General features: G+C 36.1%; 1 pseudogene; it reads left to right on the top strand.

Moving 5' to 3' along the window:
• The first annotated feature begins 1,235 nt into the window (after positions 1-1,235).
• The window catches only part of LOC138081846 (sulfotransferase 1 family member D1-like), a 32,158-nt pseudogene continuing 5,436 nt past the window's right edge, over positions 1,236-27,957 (top strand).

Here is a 27,957-nt window from a genome sequence, read left to right as displayed (position 1 = left end):
CTTTTTAATGGTTGAATGATATTCCATTAGATAAATAAATATAGATACGAATATCATGTTTTTTTATTAATTTATCCCTTGATGGACACTTAGGTTATTTCCATGTCTTGGCTATTGTAAATAATTCTGCAGTGAACATGGGGCTGTATATATATATCTTTTTGAATTAGTGTTTTCATTTACTTTGAATAGAATACTCAGAATTGGAGTCATATGATAGTTCAATTTTTTTTTGGATGACTCTCCATACTGTTTTCCATATTATTGCACCAATTTACATTTCCACTAAGGTGCACAAGTGTTCCTTTTGCTGCACATTTTCCCCAACACTTATTTGTTGTTTCTTTGATCATAATCATCCTGACAAGCATGAGGTGATATGTCATTGTGGTTTTGATTTGCGTTTCCCACAGTGATTTTGAGCATCTTTTCATGTACCTGTTGGTAATGTATGTGATACCTTTAGAAAAATATTTCTTTAGATACTCTGCTCACTTTTAAATCATATTGTCTTTTTTTGCTATTGAGTTGTACGAGTTCTATGTATTTTGGATATTAGCCACTTTTTAGATAAATAATTTGAAATTATTTTCCAGGTTGCATATTAATTTTGTTACTGGCTTCCTTTGCTGTGCAGAAGCTTTTCAGTTTCAGATGGGGTCCCACCTTTTTTTTCCTTTTCTTCTTCTGTTACCTTTATTTCTGGTTTCAAATCCAGAAAATCATTTCAAGAGCTTCCAGTCTATGTTTTCTTTTATGAGGCTTATGGCTTTAGGTCTTACATTAGAGTCTTCAATCCATCTTAAGTTTTGTGTATGGTGTAAGATAATGGTACCATTTCATTCTTTTGCCTATAGCTTTTCAGTTTTCCCAACATTATTTCATAAAGAGATTTTCCTTTCCCTACTGTATATTCTTGGCTCTTCCATTGTAAATTAGTTGACTATGCAATGCATTGGTGAAGCACTGTGGTTAAGACATGTTCTCCTGACTTTTAAGTTCAGTAGCTTTATTATTTAACATAAGCACATAAATGAATTGTGTGATACCTCTTTAGTTTTTATAATACCTTCTTATGCCACTGATTCATAATGCAGAGTACTGTGACTAGCCTACTTGATCTAGAGTAGTGAAATATCACTTTATTTAATATGATATTAATTTGTTTCTTAATTTGATTGATGTGGTTAAAACAAAGACCTACTCCTCTTTGCTTAAAATCTAGTCTTTCAAAAATGGTCAATAAGCTGGATATATTCAGGAGGGAGTTGGTGGATGTTCAGGGCATCCCTCTTTTTGGAGCATTGTTGAGGAATAGTCCCAGGTGGAATCATTTGAAAGTCGACCAGATGACCTTCTGATCGTCACCTATCCCAAATCTGGTAAGATCTTTTCATTTATTTGTACTAGCTGACTGGTTATTGATCCACATATGTAAGCCCAATGATCGGCAGATCACTTGACAAGCAGTTGTGGGACAGTTTTGTTACACAAAGTCACTTCTTATTTTGAAAGATCTGCAACTGAGTGGTGGCTATATCTGAGAGGAAATTAATGATATTAAATTTCTTTTTATAGTCAAGCAAAAACAAACTACATAGATAAAGAATTTAAGAACATTAGAATACATATGCACCCATAAACTTTCTATACAAGTTATGTTTAAATATTTTGCTTATTTTAATATTCAAACATATTTTGTAAAACAGTGTTTTGCTATTTCAAACGTATTTATTTTGTGAATATGTTTAGAAGTATTTTGACCTGAGACCAAACTAGGGAGGAGGTATTGAAGATACTGGCAACCCCCTACAAAAGGTCCCTTGCATGCACTGATGCACTTAGTGCCCCTGACCCTTGCAACAGTCCAATAAGAACTGGACATGGAACAATCGACTGGTTTCAAACTGGGAAATGAGTACATCAGGGCTGTATATTGTCACCCTGCTTATTTAATTATATGCAGAATACCTCATGAGAAACGCTGGGCTGGATGAAGCACAAGCTGGAATCTAGATTGCCGGGAGAAATATCAATAACTTCAGATACACAGATGACACCATCTTTAAGGCAGAAAGTGAAGGAGAACAAAGAGCCTCTTGATGAAAGTGAAAGAGGAGAGTGAAAAAGTTGGCTTAAAGCTCAACATTCAGAAAACTAAGATCATGGCATCTGGTCCCATCACTTCATGGCAAATAGATGGGGAAACAATGGAAACAATGACTTTAATTCTTTTGGCTCCAAAATCACTGCAGATGGTGACTGCAGCCATGAAACTTAAAGACACTTGCTCCTTGGAAGAAATGCTATGACCAACCTAGACAGCATATTAAAAATCAGAGATATTACTCTGCCAACAAAAGTCCATCTAGTCAAAGCTATGGTTTTCCAGTAGTCATGTATGGATGTGAGAGTTGGACTATAAAGAAAGCTGAGCACCAAAGAATTGATGCTTTTGAACTGTTGTGTTGGAGAGACTCTTGAGAGTCCCTTGGACTGCAAGGAGATCCAACCAGACCATCCTAAAGGAGATCAGTCCTGAATATTCATTGGAAGGACTGACCTGTAGCTGAAACTCCAATACTTTGACCACCTGATGTGAAGAACTAACTCATTGGAAAGGACCTTGACGCTGGGAAAGATTGAAAATGGGAGGAGAAGGTGACAACAAAGAATGAGATGGTTGAATGGCATCTCTGCCTTGATGGCCATGAGTCTGAGCAAACTCTGGGAGAAAGTGAAGGACAGGGAAGCCTGGCCTGCTGCAGTCCATGAAGTCACAAAGAGTCGGACACGACCGAGAGACTGAACTGAACTGAATTTAGAAGTATTTTGCTCTAAGCAAAATACCTTCTGACTTTAGTATACAATTTCAGGAAGGAGAGTTTATTATAAAAATAAAAATCAACAATTTTTTTACTTCCCTAGTGGTTCAGTGGTTAAGAATCTCCCTGCCAATGCAGAGGACATGAGTTCCATCCCCGGTTCTGAAAGATTACATGTGCAATGGGGCAACTAAGCTCATGATCCACAATTACTGAGCCTGCATAGAGCTATGTGCTGGAACTACTGAGCCTGCATTCTGCAACTACTGAAACCTACATACCTGGGGCCTGTGCTCTGCAACAAGAGAAGCCACTGCAGTGAGAAGCCCATGCACCACGACAAAGAGTGGCCCCCATAACAAAGACCCAAGATAGCTAAAAATAAAGGAAACAATTTTTTAAAAAGAATCAATAACTTGTATTTCTCAAAAACATATATGACTGAATCACTTTGTTGCATACATGAAACTAACACAATATTTTAAATTAACCATACTTCAATAAAAAAATGTGTATTCCTTCAGATCGTTTTATGATAGCTTTCCACTTTACCCAGTAATAGATATATAGAAAGGTATCAGAGATATGAGGCTCTCTCTTGCCTTTTATCCAGTTAATTTACTTGCACTCATAATCAACCAACTGTCCTAATTACAGAACTCTCTAAAGTCAATTTTCCTTTATATTCCTGCTTCATTTCTTAAAAGAATTGAGGAAAATAAATTTTTAATAAGTTTATTGACTACTGATCTTTTTTCTAGATTATAAATATTAAAACTACCTCAAAGCAATATGTTACAGGTCCTAGGAGGAAAGCCCTGCAAAGCTTGGGTGATTCTGCTGCTGCTGCTGCTAAGTCACTTCAGTCGTGTCCGACTCTGTGCGACCCAATGGATGGCAGCCCATCAGGCTTCACCATCCCTGGGATTCTCCAGACAAGAACACTGGAGCGGGTTGCCATTTCCTTCTCCAATGCATTGCATAAGAATATAGGGTTCCTTATTTTTAATTTTTATTGGAGTGCAGTTGATTTACAATGTTGTGTTAGTCTTGGGTATATAGCAGGGTGAATCAATTATACATATATTCACTATTTTTTTTAGATTCTTCTTCCTTATAGATCATTATAGAGTATTGAGTAGAGTTCCCTGTGCTATATGGTAGGTCTTTATTAGGTATCACTATTATATATAATGGAGAAGGCAATGGCACCCCACTCCAGTACTCTTGCTTGGAAAATCCCATGGATGGAGGAGCCTGGTAGGCTGCAGTCCGTGGGGTGGCTAAGAGTCAGACACGACTGAGCGACTTCACTTTCACTTTTCACTTTCATGCATTGGAGAAGGAAATGGCAACCCACTCCAGTGTTCTTGCCTGGAGAATCCCAGGGACGGGGGAGCCTTTTGGGCTGCCGTCTATGGGGTCGCACAGAGTCGGATAAGACTGAAGCGACTTAGCAGCAGCATTCTATATTATATATATATATATATAATACTGTGCATATATCAATCCCAATAACTCAATTTATCCTTCGCTCCCCCTTTTCCCCCTAGTAACCATGTTTGCTTTCTACATCTGTGATCCTATTTCTGTTTTGTAAATAAGCTCATTTTTACTGCTTTTGTTGTTGTTGTTGTTGTTTAGCTTCCACATATAAGTGATAACATATGGTATATGTCTTTGCCTGACTTAACTCAGTATATCAGTCTCTAGGTCTATCCATGTTGCTGTAAATTGAATTATTTCATTGTTTTTTATGGTTAGCCCATAGTCCATTGTGTATGTGCACTGCACCTTCTTTTTCCATTTCTCAGTTGATGGACATTTAGGTTCTTGTGTATATGTACTACAGTAGGAATAGTCCATTGCATTAGATCACTAGTGCTCCCCAGGTGGTGCTAGTGGTAAAGAACCTGCCTGCCAATGCAGGAGACATAAAAGATGTGGGTTTGATCCCTGGTCAGGAAGATCCCCTGGAGGAGGACATGGCAATCCATTCCCGTATTCTTGCCTGGAGAATCCCGTGGACAGAAGAGCCTGGCAGGCTACACACAGTAGAATCACAGAGTTGGACATGACTAAAGCAACTAGCGTGCACATATATATGTGCCACACAGTCCAGTGAAATAGTAGTCCACTGTATATACGTGTTACATCTTTATCCGTTCTTCTGTTGATGGACATTTAGGTTGCTTTTATGTCCTGGCTATTGTAAACAGTGCTGCAATGAACATTAGCTGCATGTATCTGTTCAGATTATAATTTTCTCTGGATATACTGGACAAATATATATACTGCAGAAATATAAATCAATGGAATACGATAGAAAGCCCAGAGACACACCAACGCACCTATGGTCACCTAATCTATGACAAAGGAAGCAAGAATATACAATGGAGAAAAGACAGTCTTTTCAATAAATGGTTCTGGGAAAACTGAAAAACTACATGTAAACAAATGAAATTAGAATACTTCTTAACACTTAACACCACACAATAACATAAACTCAAAATGGGTTAAAGATCTAAATGTGAGGCTGGATACTATAAAACTCTTTAAGGTAAATAGGCAGAATGCTCTCAGACATAAATTTTAGCAGGATCTTTTCTGAGTCATCTCCTAGAATAATGAAAATAAAAACAAAAATAAACAAATGGAACCTAATTAAACTGAAGAGCATTTGCACAGCAAAGGAAAATATAAACAAAATGAAAAGATAGCCTTCACAATGAGAGAAAATACAATATTTACAAAAGAAACAACCAACAAGAGATTAATCTCCAAAATATGCACACAGCTCATGCTGCTCAAAATCAAAAAAACAAACAACCTAACCATTTGTTAATTTTTGTTTTTATTTCCATTACTCAAGGAGGTGTATCAAAAATGATCTTGCTGCAATTTGTGTCTGAGAGTGTTCTAATTATGTTTTCCTTTAAGAGTTTTAAAGTATCCAGCCTTACATTTAGGTCTTCAATCCATTTTTAATTTATTTTTGTATATGGTGTTAAGGGAGCTTCCCTGGTGGCTCAGTGGTTAAAAAAAAAAAATCCACCTGTCAAGGAAGGAGATGCAGATTCAATCCCTGGGTCTGGAAGATCTCCTGGAGAAGGAAATGGCAACCCACTCCAATATTTTTGCCTGGGAAATCCCACGGAGAGAGGAACCTGGCAAGCTACAGTCCATCACAAAGAGTTGGGCATGACTTAGCAACTAAACAACAATAACAAACGGTATTTAGGAGCATTCTAAAGACAATTTTTGGAAGCTACCATCATTCAAATAGTTCATCTATGAAAGTAACCCTTGAAGGTGAACTTTTTCTGGCATAGTAAGAGTTAAATGGCTTCACATAAATTAATCCAATGCTCTTTATTCCTGTTATTTTCTTTTTAGTTTGTTTCCCTTACAATCTATTGAGATTACATCTTAAAATTACTAATATTTCGGTGCCCTGTTGATTTTTTTTATAAAAAGTTTCAAGTTAATGAACTCATTAATGGGCTAAACCATGTGCTATTTTTTTCAAATATTGTGGAAGGTAAACATTTACAGTTCAAACCATAAATTGGCATCTTTTTCAATCAGATTTCATTGACCACCATTCAAACCACTCACTAACAGGAAATAAAATGTGCTATATTGTACTTTGGCATTTAGGTCTCTTTTTCTCCCCCTCATGAATCATCACTTAAGCCAAAACCAGTTGCTGTCATTTAGGCACTAAGTTGTGTGTGACTCTTTGCGACCCCCTGGAGCATAGGCCAGCAGGCATCTCTGTCCATGGGATTTCCCACGAAATAATACTGCAGTGAGTTGCCACTTTCTTCTGCAGGGGATCTTTCTGATAGAAGAATCAAATCTGCATCTCCTGAAATATCAGGCAGGTTCTTTACCACATGAGGGAAGCCCAAGCGGAAATGAGACCAAGCAACAAAAGGTTCAAGGGTAATAATGATTTGCCTCATCTTTTTCTTAGTACTATAATTGTCTATGTAGAAGGATAGAGGAGAGAGACTCATGCTCATGATGTAGGGACAAGGAAGAGGAAGAGTTGTCCGTAAGAAAGGACTGAATAGTAAGGAAGTCTAAAGTACTCTAATACCTGGAACCAATCCAAAGTTGCATCTACAGACGGATCATTCTTCAGAAATGCTGTGTGCATAGATCAGTTATTTAATTTGTATATTTAGTTTCTATCCATGATTATGCAATTTAGAGACTATTTTTACACACTGGGTAAAGAGGAAGAGGATAGAAACAATTAATAAGGTATTTTTCTCCTAGGTACTATGATGTTTGTTTTGTTTGTTTAGCAGTGCCTCAATACCCTGATCATTGAGTGCCATAGACAATTGGGTAGAGCATATTCTCATACACTTAGGTCCATTTCTCAAAAGACCAGTGAGGCACAATCTCAGAAAGATCAGAGTGACTTGGTCTGCCCTGTCATTCAGAATCCATTGTCTTTTGTTGATGAATGACACATGGGTCTCCATGGATGCATCTACAGTGTCTTCTTTGTTTCCCTGTTCACCATTCCACCAAATGTTGAACATTTTTACCTGAAGTGCTCTTTTGACCCCAAAACTAATAATCTTTTTATTTTAATAGGAAATATACAAATTGCTGGTCAGATTCACTAAATGTGACTAATTCCCTCATCCATTTCACCCAGGAGGGTATGCTATTGCTACTTAAATTCTGTCTGCTTAAAAAGTCATGCTTATGTCCTTTGCCTGCCTTACTTTCATGGTTATTTTAATCAGATTTTAGACATATAGACACACATACATATGTACACAGTACATATGTATATGTTCAAGATAGATACTGATATCTCCTAAGAAAAGAGATACTGATATTTCCTATCTCCTAGGAAAAAAATGCAAATGAAGAACACATTTAAAAAAATATATTACAGTGCTTTTCTACCTCTATTAACCCTCTCATATACTTTTTTTAAAATTTTTATTTTTACTTTATTTTGGTTTTGCCGTACATTGACATGAATCCACCATGGGTGTACGTGAGTTCCCAAACACGAACACCCCTCCCACCTCCCTCCCCATATCATCTCTCTGGATTATCCCCGTGCACCAACCCTCTCATATACTTTTTAACACAGAAGTTTTGAGTTTCTTTGATTCTCTTTTCCTCAGGAACAACCTGGATTAGTGAAATATTGGATTTGATCTATAACAATGGGAATGCGGATGAGTGCCATTCATGGAATTAATAATTCCAAGACTTACAAATGGTATTTTCTCTTAATGTTCCTTTTCTGCATAGGATTAAATCCCCGTTTTTGTGGTGATTGAAAATGATACAGACAGAGCTTGTGCAGTTGAATCATAAGTGTCTACAATAAAAGAGTAAGAATTTGGCTATGCCAATACCCATATTATAGTCAACTTCCACCCAAAGATAATATCTACAGATGAAGACATTTTAATGAGTTTTTTTTTTTTTCCTGAATAGGACACACAGAAGCTTTCAACATTTAAATAATGTGTGATCATTATATGTAGAAAATTTGGTGTTTGATTCATTATAGACTCATGTCTACTATTATGTAGCTGATGTTCACAGACTCAAAGAAAATGATGATGGGAATATGTGGTTTTGTGTTATTAAAATATTTAAAATTAACCATGGGTCTCATGGCTTAATTTGATTTTAAGATTTGAATATAAAAAAGCTGGAAAGAGATTTTGAAGTCCTGTAGTTTAATTTCCCCATACTGTAAATAAGAAAAAGAGGAAGATAAATGAAGGAAAAACTTGGACAACTTGCACTTGACTTACTGCCTCAGCAAGCCTTTTTGTCTGAGGATTTATAGACACATAAAGATAATAAGCCCCATTATTTATAAATAAAAAATCCTAGCTTACCAGAATTTATCAGTTTTTACCTTATTGTGGATCTCAGAAGTATATGAGGACATGTAGTAATATATCCGTTTCAAGTCACATAATGGAGTTAATGTTTACAAAGCCTTAGGTTATATTTTAATTAGCCTTTATGATTCCATATTTAAAATGTAGTTTAACTTTTATGCTTGCAGGTGTTGAGGACTTGAATAACATGCAGTCTCCTTGATGAGTGAAAACACGCTTACCTGTCCAACTTCTCCCTTCTTCATTTTGGAAAAATAACTGCAAGGTAGCAAAATTTTAAAAAAGCAAACTTCATGTTGTGATTACTTTGACTAATTATGCAGAAATTAAGATGGGAAATTGCAATCCCTGAATAAATCATTGAAAAAAATAATAATTTCATCCATATATCCCAAGGATCAAAACAATACCACTGGACACCAGTGCTATAGATAGGATTTTTCTCAGTGCCCAAACACTGAGAATCACTCAGGCTTTCTCTTCTCTAAAATGCCTTCTTGTCTAAATCCCTTCACTCATTGTTTTTAAACAATGGATATTTAAATAACTCAGAACTCCTTCATTAATTCAGTATAATTTTAATTTACCAATATGAATTTATATATAATCTATAATATAACCTGGATTAGTGAAATATTGGATTTGATCTATAACAATGGGAATGTGGAGAAATGTAAAGAGATACAGTATACAAACGAGTACCATTCATGGAATTAATAATCCAAAGACTTATAAATGGTAATTTCTCTTCATGTTCCTTTTCTGCATAGGATTAAATCCCCCTTTTTGTGGTGTTTCAAAATGATACAGACAGAGCTTGTGCTATATAACATACAGCATGTTATAATTTATAACATTTCCCTGTTGGCTCAGTGGTAAAAGATCCACCTGCCAAGTAGGAAAGGGAGGTTGGATCCCTGGGTCGAGAAAATCTCCTGGAGAAGGAAATGGCAACCCACTCCAGTATTTTTGCAGGGGAAATCCCATGGAGAGAGGAGCCTAGTGGGCTGCAATCCATGGGGGTGGCAAAAGAACTGGACATAACTTAGTGAATAAGCAACAGCAAAATATTACATTGTAGGTTTAGCTAACTACTATATTATGGACTTCACTGGTTGCTCAATAGTAAAGAATCTGCCTGCCAATATGAGACACTGGTTCAATCCCTGGGTCAGGAAGATCCGCTGGTGAAGGAAATGGCAACTCACTCCAGTATTCTTGCCTGGGAAATCCAGTAGACAAAAGAGCCTAGGGTGCTACAGTCTATGGGGTTGCAAAAGAGTTGGACACGACTTACAACAATGGACTTGTAACAACAACAATGGATTTGTTTCAAGCTACCTTTTTAGTAAGCATTTTAATTCATGTAATGTTTAAAGTCAAAGTACGTAAATACTAAGGATATGGATTGATGAGTTTTCACAAAGTGAGCATACCCTCAAAATTAGACCCCACAACAAGAAATTGACCAAGAAATTGAATGAGGAATAGAGCCCGATAAAGCTCTGTTCCTGTGCACTTCCAGACAGGAACCCCCATTTGCAGAGATAATCACTATTTGTGAATGTTTTCATCGTAAGGTGATTTGCCTCTTTTTCCTGTAAAGTAATTCTCTTGAATGTTTAGCTTATTTCATTTAATGTAATATCTGTGGGATCAATTCTTACCATGCTTGCTATTTTGCTTTTGTCTGGGTTTCTTAATATAGACCTGTTTACGTCATAAATTATGGCATCATGAGCAAAAGTAGCTCATTAGAGATGCAAATTCTCAGGCCCAAATCCAGCCTACTGAGTCAGAAATTATGGGCTTGGGGTCCAGCAATCTGAGTTTTAATAAGACCTTCAAGCATATTTGGTTCATATTAACATTTGAGAACCACTGATGTTAGGCATTCCAATATGTGCATGTGAATATTTCACAAATTACTTATTCATGGTATAATTGATGGACAGTTGGGTTAGTGTTTATTGTCAGTAATAAAAGTAGTTCTGCAGTGTACATTCTTATGCAAGTATTAAATAGCACATATATGTTTATATTTCCCTTAGTTACACATCTTGGGATAGAACTGCATCTTAAAGTGTGCATTTGTCCAGGTTTAGAAAAAAATTTCCAATTTCTTTTCAAAGCATATGCACTAGTGTACACTTTGATCAGTGGTATATGAATCAAAGTTCTCCATGTCCTCATAAATCCAAAGTATAGCTAAAAATACTGGCACATGGTGGCAAATTGGTGGCATCTCATTGTGGTTTTACTTTATATTTTCCTAATGATTAATTGTTTCAAGCAAGTTTACATAGCTTGCTGTTGCTAAGTCGCTTCAGTTGTGTCTGACTCTGTGCGACCCCATAGACGGCAGCCCACCAGGCTCCCCCATCCCCGGGATTCTCCAGGCAAGAACACTGGAGTGGGTTGCCATTTCCTTCTCCAATGCATGAAAGTGAAAAGTGAAAGTGAAGTCACTCAGTCGTGTCCGACTGTCAGCGACCCCATGGACTACAGCCTACCAGACTCCTCCATCCATGGGATTTTCCAGGCAAGAGTACTGGAGTGGGGTGCCATTGCCTTAGATGGCACCTTTTCTGAGGTATGTGTACAAATCCTTTGCCTTTTTCTATAGGGGCTTCTTTCTTTTTAATTATTAAGCTAGAAGTTCTCCATATAGTCTTGATACAAGTCTTTTCATAAGATAATTTAATTTCTTTATATCTTACTCTGTTTTATTTATTTATTTTTTTCCTTTTTAACTTTCTCACCAATATCTTTTAAAGAAGTTTTTAACTTTGGCGTTAGGGGATATATCAGTTTTTTTCTTTGTGATTGGAACTTTCTGTAATTGTTTAAAATGCCATCCCCCAAATCATGAATATATTCTCCCTTCTGTTTGCCTCTAGAGGCTTTATTGCTTCAATTACCACTTTTATACAAAATATCTGTTTAATACCTATAACCTAAGTAATAATGTTCTTGTAAAAAAATTGATATAATAATTTTCTTTCTCTATGACCGCATTATGCAACAGTTTAAAAAGTCAGGGACCTCTGCCCCATAAAGCATATAGTCTTATGCTGCTACTGCTAAGTCACTTCAGTCTTGTCTGACTCTGTGCGACCCCATAGACAGCAGCCCACAAGGTTTCTCTGTCCCTGAGATTCTCCAGGCAAGAATACTGGAGTGGGTTGCCATTTCCTTCTCCAATGCACACATGCATGCTAAGTCACTTCAGTCATATCCGACTATATCATACTCAAACATAGAATAAAACATCCAGTTACTTAATGCATTATGAGCAGGTTTATATCCTTCTTATGGCTTTGCTAAACAGCAGGTAGGATGTACAGACATCAAGCAAAAATATTTAGTGACTTCCTATTACTATCTAAATATATTTGCGATTATGTATTAATATATTTGTGGTATGCACTATATTGTAATATATTTGCAATTGTTTCTATTTCAATTTTTAAATAGGTCACAAATAATCCAATATTGCTAAAAGAATAAATACATACCGAAAAAAATGTTCTTCAATAACCAACATATGTAGTCTTTTAGAATACATCAAATACTGTGGAGAAGACACATAAAATATTCATATATATATACATATATATGTATATATATGAAAAAATAATTACATCTCAGCAAAGTAAGTGTCAGTACATGAAGTAAAGATTCTCTGGGGCAAAGTAGTCTCTCTCTCTGGCTATGCTGCACAACTTGCAGCAACTTAGTTCCCAAACCAGGGATAGAACCCCATGTCCCCTGCAGTGGAAGCACAGGGTCCTAACCACTGGACTACAAGGGAAGTCCTGAAAGAAGTCTCATAAATGAAGGAAAATTTTGATCAACATCTTAAAGAAAAAGTAGGAGATTTTCAGATTAACAAGATCAGTTTAGAAAAAGAAAACTATATGTCCATAGCCTAACACATGAAACAGCAAGGCATGAGGCAGATTCCACAAATGGTTTAATGTGGTTGGAAAATGAATCTGGAAAGCTAGGCAGTCCCCAGACCTGCAGATCTGAGAAAGGTGTTTAGAGCATGTCTTTATCACCGCATCTTTAATAGAATGAGAAAAACAGCTGTTGTTTTTCAGCTGTAGTTTTTCTTTTGAAAAATTGATTGATTATACTTTCACTTATATTATCCAAAATGTCTTTGTATGTGTGTTTGTGTCTACCTTTGTTTTTTATTCAAAATCTAATTAAAACAAATGTGATAAGGAAGTAAGGATATAGTTAATCATCTTAAATCTAGAAGTAAAAACTCACAGAATCTCCCAGAAATACCTTGGTGTTAGGAGAACTGGGGAATATCTCTGAGTGCCTTTTATCTACATTTCTATCTCACAGACTTCATTAAGGAAATAGACGTGGTGATGATAAGAAAGCAGTTGATTCATCACCATGGTCTCTCAGTATTGAAACAGAAAGCAATTCAGAATGTTTGCAAAGTTTAGTATTTTCTCAAGAAATTATATCAGCAACAGAGTCCAAACTCTAAACTTTTGAAAAGTCCCTTTCCACTCATGTCACTTTTTTCCCCTTTCTAAGCCTGTCCAGAATATGAGAACTACCAGTGGTATGGGATTATAAAAGTTCTCATTTCCTTTCTCCATCAGTTGGAAAAGAAGAAGAAAGCTCAGATTCTATTTAGATGAAAGGAGATTTCTTCCTGAAATACATTTTTACTTAGAAATATATTTACTTCATAAGTGGCTAGGGCTTCATTGTTTTCAGGTGGGCTTTCAGGGGATAAGTAGTATTTATAAGTAGTATTTTCAGGGGATGAGTAGGCTTAATGGACTTCATAGGATTTGCCAGCAAGGCATAGCAATATCACTTTTATTGCGAAATGTGTTCAAAATGTCTGCCTTCAAACATAATTGACATCTTAATACATAAATTTTACTCCCATGTCAATCATTATAAACAGCAATGATCATTATGCACATTGATTAAATGTATCCAAATAATAGTTTCTTTTCAATAAAAGGTAAGGTGTTTTTTCAGCTTTATAAGTTTGCTTTTTCCTTTCATTATTAGTTTTAACAAGTTATACAGAGAAATAGTCTAAATTTAGGAGCAAGTTTAGTTCATTCTTAAAATTCAATATTTACTGTAATTCTTATTATACTTGGTTTTCCATGTGTTAAGAGATGTTCTTCTTTTGAAAGACTAAAGACAAATCAGGGATGTGAGATATGAGTTTTTGTGTTATATATAGTCATGAATATACTATATCAGAATATAAATATAAAGCTTAGGTTATGATTTAAAAAAGGAAAATAAACATTCTGCCAGGGTAAGCAAAAAAAATACAAACGATTAAAGAATATAATGAAATGATGATTTTCCCTATCTCCCCACAGATAGTCTATGTGGCACAGAATGCTAAAGATGTAGCCATGTCTTACTATTATTTATACCAGATGGCAAAAATGCATCCAGATCCTGGTACCTGGGAGGAATTCCTAGATAAATTCATGACTGGAAAGGATGAGTCTAAACCTTATTTTAATGTTAGAGTTCCGTTGTGAAAAATCTTTTTACAAGGAGATACAAGGTTTAAATACAAATATTGTATTTATTATAAACCTAATATATACCCAACATTCTACTAGTGTATGAGGAAGATAGACAAAGCAAAAGATATAAAACAAATGGTCTCTTCCCTTTAAAGACTTTTGGGGAATATGAGGCTTACAGAGTCTTCAATCCTGAGTCTCTGTTTTGTTACTGCTTAGTGACCACTGATAAGCACTTTCTGACCTTCCCTCCCCTTGTATTGTTTTGATTTTGTACATATCTTTCGGACTTTCTTTTCTCTACCATTTCCTTCATTTTTATTATATAAACTGGAAATCCTTGAGTGAAAATTTTATATTCAAATCTTTGTTCTTCTACAGAGCCTCTTTTAGGAATCATATTCATGCCTGTGGTAGTAAATGTATGCTTCTTCCACATCCCATTCTTAACCTCTCAATCCGTTTCTCTCCCTCTCCCTCTCCTATGAACTTCAATACCACTTACCTTCTGTGCTACTTAGTATCTACCATCTTGCTCTTGTAATTTTAGTTTTATTTATTTGTAGCTGTATTTTTTGTGCTAGGCTTGTCATAGCAAAGTACCACAGCCTGAATGGCTTAAACAACTCTTTTATTTTCTCAGTTCTAAAGGTTAGAGGTCCAAGATAAAGGCGTACTCAGGGTTGATTTCTGAGGCTTTTCTTCTTGTCTTGTAGGTGACCATCTTCTCCCTATGTCTTCATATGGTCTCACTGTACATGTTTGTTGTAATTTCCTGATGACCTCTGAACCTCCTTTAGGATCATCCTTGAAAAAAGAAGCATGCTTGCAGCCACATGCTCTCTATTGGTCTATTTCTTGCCTGTAGAGACCTAGAAGTCTAACAGTCTTCTCACATTTCATCCTGCCACTGTCCCTTCAGTGCAAACTGGCAGTATTTTCACTGAGATAACTAATTGTATCTTTAAGTCACACACTGAACCTCTTTGATGAATGCTGCCAGTCACATCCTTGGTGTTTTTTCCAGAGCATGCTTTCTCAGATATTTTTGCAATGTGGATAAGCTGAGAATTTTCTAAATCTTCAATTTCTAGTTCCTTTTTGCCTAATAACTACTTCTTCAGTTTGTTTCCAAAATCAGTTATGGTCCAAAGTACTAGTGATCAGGACTTCAACCTAAGAATTTTAGGGGACACAATTCATCATGTAACAGAAGTATTTCATCCTTTCCAAGATTGTAAGTTGGGTGGGAATAGGAGTTATTTGATATATTTCTCTTATCCTACCACCCCTCATTACTAATAAGTAATCATCCTGATGTGTGATGATGACTGGGAATAATGTTGAACAATTCTTTACTTCATGTAAATACTTTAATTATGTGATCTTTCCATGTCTCAGTTTAGTGGCTTTTGGTTCTTGGTATGACCATGTTAAGGGCTGGTGGGAGAAGAAAAAAGATTATCGCATACTTTATCTGTTCTATGAAGACATGAAAGAGGAATGAGCAAGCTACAACTTCTTCATTTTTAAGGAAACCTAAGATTCATCTTTGTATCATGCTTTCTTTTCTTTTTGATCTATAAATATGAGTAATCTGTGCGTGCTAAGTCACTTCAGTCTTTTTGGACTCTTTGCGATGGACTAGACCACTCGGGTATGGCCGAAATCTAATCCCTTATGAGTATACAGTGGAAGTGACAAGCAGATTCAAAGGAATAGATCTGATAGACAGAGTGCCTGAAGAACTATGGACGGAAGTTCGTAACATTGTACAGGAGGCAGTGATCAAGACCATCCTCCAAAAAAGAAATGAAAAAAGGCAAAATGGTTGTCTGAGGAGGTCTTACAAATAGCTGTGAAAAGAAGAGAAGTGAAAGGCAAAGGAGAAAAGGAAAGATATACCCATTTGAATGGAGGGTTCCAAAGAATAGCAAGGAGAGATATTCTCATATTCGCCTTCTTCAGCGATCAACGCAAAGAAATAGAGGAAAACAATAGAATGGAAAAGACTAGAGATCTCTTCAAGAAAATTAGAGATACCAAGGGAACATTTCATGCAAAGATGGGCAAAATAAAGAACAGAAATGGTATGGACCTAACAGAAGCAGAAGATATTAAGAAGAGATGGCAAGAATACACAGAAGAACTATACAAAAGAGATCTTCAGAACCAAGATAATCACGATAGTGTGATCACTCACCTAGAGCCAGACATCCTGGAATGTGAAGTCAAGTGGGCCTTAGAAAGCATCACTATGAACAAAGCTAGTGGAGGTGATGGAATTCCAGTTGAGCTATTTCAAATCCTGAAAGATGATGCTGTGAAAGTGCTGCACTCAATACGCCAGCAAATTTGGAAAACTCAGCAGTGGCCATAGGACTGGAAAAGGTCAGTCTTCATCCTGATCCCAAAGAAAGACAATGTGAAAGAATGCTCAAACTACAGCACAATTTCACTCATCTCACATGCCGGTAAAGTAATGCTCAAAATTCTCCAAGCCAGGTTTCAACAGTTCATGAACTGTGAACTTCCAGATGTTCAAGCTGGTTTTAGAAAAGGCAGAGGAACCAGAGATCAAATTGCCAATATCCTCTGGATCATCGAAAAAGCAACAGGGCTCCAGAAAAACATCGATTTCTGCTTTATTGACTATGCCAAACATTTGACTGTGTGGATCACAACAAACTGTGGAAAATTCTGAAAGAGATGGGAATATCAGACCACCAGACTTGCTTCCTGAGAAATCTGTGTGCAGGTCAAGAAGCAAAAGTTAGAACTGGACATGGAACAACAGACTGGTTCCAAATAGGAAAAGGAGTACGTCAAGGCTGTATATTTAACTTATATGCAGAGTATGTCATGTGAAATGCCAGGCTGGATGAAGCACAGCTGGAATCAAGATTGCCAGGAGAAATATCAATAACCTCAGTTATGCAGATGATACGAAACTTATGGAAGAAAGTGAAGAAGAACTAAAGAGCCTCTTGATGAAAGAAGAGAGTGAAATGTTGGCTTAAAACTCAACATTCAGAAAACTAAGATCATGGCATCTGGTACCATCACTGCATGGCAAATAGATAGGGAAACAATGGACACAGTGAGAGACTATTTTCTTGGGCTCCAAAATCACTGCAGCCATGAAATTAAAAGATTCTTGCTCCTTGGAAGAAAAGTTATGACCAATCTAGACAGCATATTAAAAAGTAGAGACATTAGTTTGCCAACAAAGTTCTATCTAGTCACAGCTATAGTTTTTCCAGTAGTCATGTATGGATGTGAGAGTTGGATTATAAAGAAAGCTGAGTGCCAAAGAATTGATGCTTTTGAACTGTCATGTTGGAGAGACTCTTGAGCATCCCTTGCACAGCAAGGAGATCCAACCAGTCTATCCTAAAGAAAATCAATCTTAAATATTGATTGGAAAGACTGATACTGAAGCTGAAACTCCAATACTTTGGCCGCCTGATGCAAAGAACTGACTCACTGGAAAAGGCCCAGATGCTGGGAAAGATTGAAGGCAGGAGAAGGGGGCGATAGGGAATGAGATGGTTGGATGGCAACACCAACTCAATGGACATGAGTTTGAGTAGGCTCTGGGAGCTGGTGATGGACAGGGAAGCCTGGCATGGTGCAGTCCATGGGGTCGCAAAGAGTCAGACATGACTGAGCGACTAAAATGAACTGAACTGGACCAGAATCCACCAAGTTCCTCTGTCCATGAGACTCTCCAGGCAAGGAAGGATGCTGAAATGAGTTGCAATTTTCCTTCTCCAGGGGATCTTCACCAACCAGGGGTCCATCTGATGTCTCTTAGTCTCCTGCTTTGGGAGGTGATTTGTTTTTTTTTTTTTTGTTTAATTCTAGCGCCATCCGGCAAGTCCTCATAACTAATCTACTGTTCTATTAATTCATCCTTGAAACCTGATCTTTTACTTAATGTACTCCTTTCTGCTAATACTGTCTCCTAGTCTAGGTCCGCCAATTGTCTTGATATATTTGAACTAATTTTGCTTCTGTTATTCACTCAGAGAGAATAATCTTCTTAAAATCTAAATCAAAGTATGTCCACACTCTTCTAATAATCTCTCAGTGACTTCTGTCTCTGCTGCTGTTGTTTAGTCACTAAGGTTTATCTGACTCTCTATGACCCCATGGACTTTAGCCCATCAAGCACCTCTGTCCATTGAATATTCCAGGCAAGAATACTGGAGTGGGTTGCCATTTCCTTCTTCAGAGTGTCTTCCTGACCCAGGGATGAAACCTGTGTCTCCTGCATTGGCAAGTGGATTCTTCAGTCTGGATGAGCCACCAGGGAAGCCCCAGAATATAAAACATTAAGAAAATTTACAGATTTGCACATTATTTAGTCCCTGTCTGTCTCTCCAAACTCTTCCAATACCATTCATTTTCCATTTCTCAAAAAATTGAGCTTACTTGACACATTTTTCCTACTATTTTTAGATTAACCTCTTCTCATGCTTCATGTCTTAGGTGTTACCTCTCCACCAAGCTCTTTCATGTTGACAAGATCAGATAACTTGTCTTTTGTCTACTAAAGTCTCTTTTGATGCTATTGTTATTTTCATAGTATCAACCACTTCTAATTATTTTATGTATATGTTTACTTATGGTTTTTTAGTCTCCTATAATATTATGGCAAGGATATTGAGGAAGCAATGTAATTTTTATTATGTAATCTCTAAAACATATAACTTTTATTTTTTATTCTTCAGTTTAATCATTAGCATTGAAAATCATTCATTCTACGATTTGATTGAAAACTTATCCTGTCCTGATTATTTAAGCAATTCATTTAAAAAATATTTCTCATCTCTTAAACTGAATATCTCTCAGAGAAACTGTCCACACCTAAATTCCTTTGTATGACTATGACTCATTCATCTCTTATTTGGGAAATCTATTCCACACACAGCCCCTAAAGAAACTACCTTACCCACCTAAGGAAACCCTTTCTGGCAGATTTTCTAGTCAAATTCTCAGCTTCCCATGGATCCTGTTCAAACCACTTTGCACTTGCCACTCTGGATTATGGGGTGATATATTATGCTAATTATGGGACAAGAAGCAACAAATAGAGATTGAAAAGGATAAGCACTATCTTGAAAGAGAAGTTCCCACATTAGGTCATAATAAGGTCATTGAGCTAAGGAAGTTTTGTTTTTGTTGGTTAGTCGCTAAGTCGTGTTTGACTCTTTGCGACCCCATGGACTGAAGCCTGCTATGTTACTCCATCCAGGGGATGTCCCAGGCAAGAATACTGGAATGGGTTGCCATTTCCTATTCCAAGGAATTTGAATCTTCTCAAATATGGGAGGAGAATCTAAATCTTCTGTCAGAAAAAGCTCAAAATTAATCAAGGGTTCCAGTGTCTCCGTCACGAGATCCACCCCAAATATTACCATTCCAGGCCTTTCCCTCACCCCTCCATGTACCTTTCACATGATAGACTAGTCACAACTGGGGATTCAACTTTCATAGTAATTCTTCCACTTCAAGAATTAGGGTGTGTATCATATTGCTACCATGTTAAGTTCTGCAGTTATAAGAAATAGATTCTATTAGAGCCACCACAGAAACGCTCTGGTTCTGTTTCCATGAATTGAGATGTATGTCGTAGGAAAGCGAAAGCTCAGATTGCCTTTCTGGCTGATCTCCCCAGTTCACTAGGATTATGGCTCTCTGTTCCAGTCTGGTTTAGAGCGTCAAGAACACTTCCCCAGTGGATAGCAGGGCCCAAGCTATTAGATCTGAATGCAATTCTTTCACTACATCTAACACGCTGGTCTAGGTCCAGTCCTGATGCACAGAGAAGGAAAGTCACAAGGAATACATTAAATGGATCTCTCCTCTTCATTATTGTCTCTTTCTCTTCCCTACCACTCCCTGGGCTGGAAAGTGCACAGGTTTTTATTTTACTGTCCTCATATACTCAGACTATCAAAGTATCTATTTAAGTGTGAGAGGTAGAAAGAATATCTTTTTTCTACTATAAGAGATTTCTCTGAGAGGTATATCTATTCATTATTTTATCAAGATATAATTGACATATAATATTAGTTTCAGGTGTACAACAGAATGATTCAATATCTGTCTACAGTATAAAATAACCACCACAATAAGTCTAATTGACATCCATTACCACACAGAGTTATATATATTTTTTCTTGTGATGAGAATTTTTAGATATACTCTCTCTGTAACTTTAAAATTATAATGGAGTACTATTGACTATGGTTAACCATTATTCCTAGCCTCAGAAAACTTTCAGCTTTTCACCGTTGAGTATATTAGCTCTGGACTTATATGTGGCCTTAATTTTACTGATGTATGTTCCTTCTCTATTCCCTTTGTTGAGAGTTCTTAATCAAAAATCGGTGTTAAATTTTGTCGAATGATTTACTCTGCATCTATTGAGATGATCATGTGATTATATTCTTGATGTTGTTAATGTGATGTACCACCTTGATTGATTTGCATATGTTGAAACATTTATGCATCCCCAGAATAAATTTCACTTGATTATAGCATATGATCCTTTTAATGTGCTGTTGAATTTAGTTTGCCAGTATTTTGTTCAGGATCTTTGCACTGATGTTCACCAGAAATATTGACTTGTAATTTTCATTTCTGATACTCTCCTTGTCTAGCTTTGTTGTCAGTATAAGGCAGGCTTCATAAAATGAGTTTGGAATTATTCTCTTAGATTCTACTTTTTGGAAGAGTTTGAAAAATATTCATATTAATTCTTCTTTAAATGCTTGGTGGAAAATCTATTCTTAATATTAGATATGCTATAAAAAGAAGATAAAGGGGTTTTGAAAATTTCCTTTTATCATAATTATATCTTATCTTAATTATACCTTGCCATGAGATGGCTGGATGGCATCACTGACTCGATGGACGTGAGTCTGAGTGAACTCCGGGAGTTGGTGATGGACAGGGAGGCCTGGCATGCTGCGATTCATGGGGTCACAAAGAGTCGGACACGACTGAGTGACTGAACTGATAGTATCATAGGGCTTCCCTGCTGGCTCAGTCTGTAAAGAATCCACCTGCAATGCAGGAGACCCAAGTCTGTTTTATCACCATCTATTATTCTACAAGATAATTCTACTTTTGAAAGTAAAAAATTGAATATTGACCTTTTTTTTTCCATTTTTTGAAACAAATCTTACCTCTTCCTTTTAGCAGATGGTTGCCTGGTATAATCAAGAATAGGATTATACACTTGGGAAAGAAAAGTGAAAAGGCCATATAAAACTATAAAAATATTTCCTCTGCCACACTGACATGTTTGGATCCTTATAAAATGCACTGCCTACTTCATGACTAAATCTACCTGAAATAATCTTGTTTCTTTATAACATTTTTTAGGATCCAAAGTGTGAAATTTGGAAGTTATTAAAATTTCTAGTTAGACCTTCCAGAAGAAACTGTGGATAAAATCCTCTATCATAGCTCCTTTGATATGATGAAGCAAAATCCTAGTGCAAATTATATCATTATGCCAAAATCTAGTATGGATCATTCTGTGTCTCCCTTCATGAGAAAAGGTAGCTTTATATACATTATATATTAGCTTCTATACGATTGATAGTAATATTATGGACATTGTTTGTGAGCAGATAAGAATAGTATCAAAGTAAATGGGAAGAGATTAGGTATGTTGGGGAGAAAATTTTATGAAAAAAATTGTTAAAGGAAATAATTCATGGCAACAATATTTATTATTACTGTAAGTCTAACATATAAGACAGGCTTTCTAATAAAAATATTTACTTAAGAGTCTATGTGTTGATAAGTATGGATTTTGGCACTCAATGATGTATCAGAAGAATAAGTGTTATTTGTCTGAATTATCTAGATAGTTTTCATATTCCCTAAAATTTTTGCTGTGGCTAGTAACTAGCTTAAATGATGTTGAGAATACTAAATTAGTGAAAAGTGAAAATGAAGTCTCTCAGTCATGTCTGACTCTTTGCGACCCCATGGACTGTAGCCTACCAGGCTCCTCCATCTGTGGGATTTTCAAGACAAGAGTACTGGAGTGGGTTGCCATGAAAGAAAATCCAATTTCTTGAGATTGTTTCTATGATTATGATAAATCATTGCATACTCAATTATTGAACTCAATGTGTAGTCAACATTTTGCACAAAATATTCCTTTACTGAATATATTTGAGTTGAATTGTGTGTGTGTGTGTGTGTGTGTATGGTTGGGTGGCATTACCAACTCAATGGACATGAATTTGAGCAAAATCTGGAAGAGAGTGAAGGACAAGGAAGCCTGGCATGCTATAGTCCATGGGGTCGCAAAAAGTTGGACCCGACTAAGTGACTGAACAAAATGTGTATGTATGTCTTTGTCCTTATGATGAGATTGATTGATAAATTCTGTTAGTTGTGTATGCATTAGTCATCTTTCTAAAACAAACAACCCCAAGAATCTCAGTAGCTTAGGGATTTGTTTTTTGTTTAATATTGGTGTGTGCTGGCCAACTGTGGCTGCAGCAGTTTTATTCATTTCTTTTTGACTCTGATTAGTTTTGTTTGACTCTCACGGGCTCTGCCTCTTGTGTCTTCTCTTTCTGAAACCCAGACTGAAAGAGCTGCCCTTTTGTGAGCTATGCCCTCACAAAAGAGAGAAAGATCAAGAAAGATGTCGGAAACTTACCAGGCCCTTTAAAGTTTCTGTTCAGATGCGCTATATACCACATATATTCAAATTCCATTGACCAAAGCATACAAAAAATCCAAGCCCAAAGTTAATGAGGCAAAGAGGAATCACACAACACATTACAATGGACATAGGTGTAAAATCTTTTTAAAGTGAAAAAGAGAGTAAATATTAATATAATCTAAGACAGTTTTGAGAACCTAAAAAGGGACTATTAAAGGAAATTGTAATTATAATGCATCAGTACATTCTAGAGATATTTTTAGGAGGTTAGGAACTGTGCAATGGATAAGCCTTGCTGGGAATATCTGGATCTTGGCCAGGTATGATTTTGCCTCCCAGGTGATGTTTGACAACATTTGAAGTCATTGCTGGTGATCATGACTAGGGGTTCGCTGTTGGCTTCCAATGTATAGGGGCTAAGGATGGTGCTTAAACCTCCCACAATGCACAGGACAACCCCCACATCCTCCCCAGCAAAGAACTGGCCGACTTGAAATATCAACAGTGGAGATATACATAAATAAAATGTCAAGGTTAAGAAGTCCTAGGCCAGATTGACAGTTGTTTTGGCATATTCTCTTCATTTTTTCTCTAAAACTGGGCTACCAAATGTGTCTTCTCAATTGTCCTATGAAAATGGCATTTTTTTAAATCAGATATGCATTATAAATACTACTTCCTATTTCTTCCTTTAAGGTTTTAGATGTGGTTAGTATCGGGAAGACTGAAAGAACAATACAATAATAATGAAATAGATTTGATTACATTGAATATCAGTTCAGTTTGGTTCAGTCACTCAGTTGTGTCTGACTCTTTGTGACCCCATGAATTGCAGCACGCCAGGCCTCCCTGTCCATCACCAACTCCCAGAGTTCACTCAGACTCATGGCCATCGAATCAGTGATGCCATCCAGCCATCTCATCCTCTGTCGTCCCCTTCTCCTGCCCCCAATCTCTCCCAGCATCAGAGTCTTTTCCAATGAGTCAACTCTTCGCATGAGGTGGCCAAAGTACTGGAGTTTCAGCTTTAGCATCATTCCTTCCAAAGAAATCCCAGGGTTGATCTCCTTCAGAATGGACTGGTTGGATCTCCTTGCAGTCCAAGGGACTCTCAAGAGTCTTCTCCAACACCACAGTTCAAAAGCATCAATTCTTGGGTGCTCAGCCTTCTTCACAGTCCAACTCTCAAATCCATACATGACCACAGGAAAAACCATAGCCTTGACTAGATGGACCTTAGTCGGCAAAGTAATGTCTCTGCTTTTGAATATACTATCTATAGTGTTTTATAATAGAATATTCAAAGAATTTCAGAGTTTTCATATGAAGGATCAACATTATTTTATTATTTTAACTACCTTCTACAATGTTTTTATTATGCTTTATTATTCTTAAAGACTAAGTAATAAAATTAAGTCTAAAAATTTATAATTTTACTTTATTTTTTAAATTTAAGGCCTGCATTGTTGGACTGGTAAGGAAGATATTTAACGAAATCTTCAAGATAGATGGATTAGACCCAAAATATCCTCTTAGGAAGGCATTATATTCTCTTTGTTGTATGCTTAGAATGGTATCAGCATAATAAAATATCAATGACATTTTTGTGTATTTCCTTAGAGTGTCTACTGTAGATTCAATTTTGAATAGTTTATTAATCATGGTCTTCTACTCTTATAGTTTATACATTAATAATCTAAAACAGTACCAAGTAACTAGCAAATATATATTACCAAAGTATGTAATAATAATAATTCATTATTTACTATCAGAGATAAATATCAATAGTGAGTCATCATAGTATCAAGTTCATTAATATGTATTAACTACTTCCTGTGTATAAATAGGGCTTCCCTGGTGGCTTAGATGGTAAAGAATTCACCTGCGGGAAAGACCTGGGTTTGATCCCTGGGTTGGGAAGGTCCCTTAGAGGAGGGCATGGCAACCCACTCGAGTATTCTTGCCTGGAGAATTCCCAAGGACAGAGAAGGCTGGTGGGCTATAGATCATGGGGTCACAAAGAGTCGGACTCAACTGAGTGACTAAACATGTATAAATAACATATATATGTATAAATAAAGTAACTTAGATGTAACAAAGAATTCAAAAAACTTTAATCCAGGCTTGGAATAAAAAGAAAGTACAGATAACTAATTGTAAGAAAAGTTAACAAACATTTGGTCCTGCTCAAAATGTTCATAAGACACTTGGTCCTGTTCAGAAGATCCACAGGCACTTTTGATCTATGCCAAATGATTTTGAATATGACCAAATATAAAGTTGGCTCAGTTGGTAAAGAATCCATCTGTAATGCAGGAGACCTGGGTTCTATCTCTCAGTTCGGAAGATCCCCTGGAGAAGGAAACAACAACCTACTCCAGTATTCTTGCCTGGGAAATCTAATGAACAGAGGTCCCTGGTGGGCTATAGTCCATGGGGTCACAAGTGTTGGACATTATTTAGTAACTAAACCACCACTACCAAATATAAAGTAATTTTTAGCATGGTTCATGGACGTTTTGGAAAGGACCAAATATGTCCAAATTTAAAGGATCTTTTAGCATGAACCAGATGTCGATGTCTAATAGATGTTTTAGACAAGACCAAATGTCTTGCAAGGGTAAGAAAACAAAAACTAGCCACAATACTAATAGCTAATGTTTATTGAGAACTTACTCTGCACCAAGTACTATGCTATACAATTTACATGACTTCACTTCAATTGATCTTCATTCAGTTCTTTAAAATAGGTATTATTTTTCACAATTTTGCTAGTCAGTGGCAACCCACTCCAGTACTCTTGCCTGGAAAATCCCATGGACGGAGGAGCCTGGTGGGCTGCAGTCCATGGGGTAGCTAAGAGTTGGACACAACTGAGCGATTAAACTAAACTAAACTTCAGAGAGAGTAATTATGCAGCCAACCATACATGCCAAATATGCCCTAAAAGCACTTAGAGGGGATAGCTTAATTTCTGGTTATTTAATCTTTTAAGTCTCAGTTATTCACTCTTATCCTCATATTCTCTCATGAACTTATCCTATATTCACCTTCCTTCATGCTCTCCAATTTCTGCTGTTGCATGTGATTCATGCCTCATGACTATCAGAGAATTTAAATAAGAATACAATTACAAACATAACTGAAAATCTTCTCTGATGTGGAAATAACAGATGCTCTCAAATTTCGTTCTTTCTGAATATCTGATATTTAATTTGGCAGTCTCCAAGTCTTTCTGAACAACCACCATGACGATAACATGCTTTAGGCATACTCCAATAATATATACAAATCTATTTCTTTGTAAATCATATATTTTTGTATAAATACATTATGTATGCTGTGAAATGAACATATATATTAATTAAAAAGATAAATATGAAATAAATAATCCAGAATGTATTATTTACCAATTATACAAAGTACATTTACTGTTACTAAAATAGTTTTAGAATAATTTAGAATGAGGGACAATGTGATTGAAATGGCTTTATGATTTTTAAAAATATTTTTGTATTTCTTTTAAAAATTTTTTTAATTGGTGGAAAATTGCTTTATAAGGTTGTATTGGTTTCTGCTGTACAACAGTGTGAGTCAGTCATAATTATATATATGTTTTCTCCCTCTTGAGTCTCCCTTCCTCCCCACTCCCATCCCACCTTTCTAAGTCATCAAAGAGAGCCAGGCTGGGCTCCCTCTGTTATATAGACACTTCCCACTAACTATCAGTTTTACACATGATATTGTATATATATCAATGCAACATTTTGATTTGAAAATATGGTTCTAAATTTAGATTATTTAAATACTTTGCTTCAGTTATTGTAAAGATTAAAAACATATGTTGAAATGTAAAAAAAAAAAGTAAATTTTTTCCTGTGCTTACCAAGTCATGTACTCAGCTTTCCATCTTATCTAACATTTAGGACAGGGAAGCCTGGTATGCTGCGGTCCATGGGCTCTCAGAGTCAGACACGACTGAGCGACTGAACAACAGTGATTATTTAGGAAAAGCGTTTTGCTGGAATTTGGTAATAAATTTGTATCGTCATGAAATATGAGGTGTCATTTAAGTTGTATTTTTATGGGTCTTAACAAAGAAGTTCAAAAGCCATCAAAAGTCTTTGGAAAAATTTTAAATTAGTTAACCCAAATCATGTTTCCCATGTTTTTAAGAGTGTTGATATGATTCCCCTAAATGATACATTTACATTATTTTCACTATTACAATCTTATAACTATAAAGTATTTTCAAAATGCCCTCTTGTTAGTTCACTTTTGATTTATATTTCAGAAAGCCTTTATTTTCTCACTCATTATTAACATCAAATGTCTTTGAAATCACAATTGATGGTAGCTTTTTGTCATAGAAAGTAAAAATATTGAAAAGCTATCTTTAAAGAGAAAGGAAAGTTTAACATTTTTAAAGTTCTACATTCAGTTAAGTAGTTTTCCATGAGATGATGGGAAAACCTTGGTGTATTTAAAGAATTTTTTTGTCTCCTTAGAAAGTAAAATTTGTTCCTATTTAAAGGCCTTGTCTTTATACAATTAATTATGTACAAGGCACCCTATTGTCTGCAAACTGGAATCCATTGCAGTGCACAGAGTAAAAAACAAAATAATTGTTGTCTATAGCTTAAAATACTATGTTGTATACTTGAAAGTTGATTAGAGAGATCTTAGACTTTCTTATAACAAAAGAAGTGTAACCATGTGGTGATGGATGTTGACTAGATTTATTAAGGTTATCATTTCACAATATTTACATATAGAATCCTTATAGTATGCATCTGAAACTAATGTATTGTTATATGTCAATTATACCTCAATTTTCAAAAAATTGAATGTGCCACTTAATTCTTTTGTCTTCCCAGAATTTCTCTGTTTCTTCATAATTCGTTCACAATATTAAGTCAGATTTGAATCACTCTGTTAAGATGCCCAGGTATAATGAATCACCTTTCCATCAGGCCTCTTTTCTTCATCTG

The sequence above is a fragment of the Capricornis sumatraensis genome, chromosome 7, assembly GCF_032405125.1.
Source record: "Capricornis sumatraensis isolate serow.1 chromosome 7, serow.2, whole genome shotgun sequence".
NCBI lineage: Eukaryota > Metazoa > Chordata > Mammalia > Artiodactyla > Bovidae > Capricornis > Capricornis sumatraensis.
The sequence above is the reverse complement of the archived record's forward strand: the minus strand, read 5'-3'. Positions and strand labels throughout refer to the sequence as shown.